At 44.9% G+C, this 1,974-nt stretch overlaps 1 pseudogene; it reads right to left on the bottom strand.

The window, feature by feature from the left end:
* Positions 1-1,177: 1,177 nt before the first annotated feature.
* On the bottom strand, positions 1,178-1,292 carry LOC136642829 (5S ribosomal RNA; annotated as a pseudogene).
* Positions 1,293-1,974: the final 682 nt, after the last annotated feature.

The raw sequence follows: 1,974 nt of genomic DNA on the forward strand, positions 1-1,974 counted from the left end.
GTGAGAAACATAAGATAGCCAGAGGGTACTCCAGAAGAAGGTGGGGAGTTAGCAGTCGAATACGATAGGCTGCCATTAAAAAAAAAATAGAATAAAAATTCCCATGTTATGTGTCATCTTCACTGCACACAGCTATCTCCACAGGTCAGCATTCTGCTAGTTCATTTTTTAAATGTCTTTGGTGAATATGGTTATTTTCAAATTATCTCCTCAGGAGACGTGTTCACTGTTGACTTGTCTACCAAAACTGAGATTAACAGCCCAGTACTACTGGAGCTGCCCATACCACGGTACAGCTATGCTGAAATGGTCATTGCTAGTGTATACCATAGGGGCAGGGTAGCAGCCAGAGGGCTCCTCAAGGTAAGGGAATATTAGTTCCTTGTGTCAAGCCCCAGCCTGTCCAATGGGCCTACTCGGATCTGGACCAGCAAAACTGCTTTCAGGCCCAAGAGAATGGTTAGGATTCAGCAGAGGCCTCCACCATCCCTGCTCCCTCCTGGGCTGGAACTGCCTTCTTCCCCACCCTGCCCAGTTTCACCCCCTCCCTACTCTCAGCCTCCCTGGAACACCACTGTGCCCCTTTGCAGCAGACTTCCTGCTGATGGCTTCCAGCGTTCTTCTAAATGGCACAAAGACTCACACTCGCCTCCGTGCTGGCACCTCCCTCCTTCTGGTCACCGGGAATTGCCTCACAGCATTTTTGTGACAGCCGTCTCATGGCACGACTAGCACCGGCCCCAGATTGGATTGGGCCATAAGAGTTCCTGTAGCTTAGCATTCTATCTCTTTCTGATAATGTCCAGACACTGTCTAGAAGCTTTGGAAATATAGTCTTATGTTGATATCTAGTGCTTATGACAACTTACTGGGGTCTATGGGGCAAAGCGCTGCAAGGGGCTCCCTGTTGCTTCCTGCCCATCCCTGATGATGCAGAGGGTGCTACTACCTGCTGGAGTTGACCTGATCATATGGGCACTCTGCTGGATGTGGACATTTGGTCCAACCTACCCAGCCTCTGACACTATACCTGCTGATATCTGTTTTCTGTGGTTGACTCCCAGGTCACACCTCTCACATTTTTAACAGCACATCCATTTTGTGAGGTAAGCCATATGGAAGTAAGGCAAAGTTTGAAAATGGTTGGCAACCTTCAGTCTCGAAAGACTATGGTATAAGCCTACAGCACCCGGTATTCCCAGGCGGTCTCCCATCCAAGTACTAACCAGGCCTGACCCTGCTTAGCTTCTGAGATCAGACGAGATCCGGCATGTGCAGGGTAAGGCAAAGTTTATGCTTTTGGTAGATTAGATGGGTACCAGGGCAGAGCTGGATGCCATCAAAGTTACATTTGGACATAGCTAAAGGCGTGACAACCTTTGGAAGTTGGACAGGAGAGTGGCTGGTTACAGGAGTTATGGTTTCAGTTGGCATAACTTCCCAATAACTTCCAAACCTGCCCTTTCTAAAAGCAGTTTTAGAAGTTTTGATCCCATGAGCTTCATTAATGGAACGTGGCTGAGAATGCATTACAGAGAAAGAAAATTCATAACACAAAAAAGAAAAACGGATCAAAAGTGCCCTTCTTCAGGGAGAACTGGGTAATCTATATCACACCGAGTAATTCCGGCCATATGATAAGGAAGAGAGACCTCCAACAGTATTTTTCAAGTTCAAGAAAAGAAAATTTTTAAAGTCACAAAATGTTCTTAGGTTTCTTTGATTTTCACTTGAATTGCAATCTAAGAATTAGAGGTTATTGGGGAAAAAAAATACCCTTGATCTACACCCAGGGCAGAAATATAAATAGACTGGCATGCTCTGGAGTGACACAACCAAAAGATCCTACAATTCAGTTTAGGTACTGAGACTTTTACATGTTAAAAACTTGCAAGGTTTTAATGAGCACTTTTGAAAAACAACATTTTTTATATAGGGAAACAAAACCCTTGTTTCTTATAAATAAAACGCTTC

This window comes from Tiliqua scincoides, chromosome 2 (genome assembly GCF_035046505.1).
Source record: "Tiliqua scincoides isolate rTilSci1 chromosome 2, rTilSci1.hap2, whole genome shotgun sequence".
Lineage (NCBI taxonomy): Eukaryota > Metazoa > Chordata > Lepidosauria > Squamata > Scincidae > Tiliqua > Tiliqua scincoides.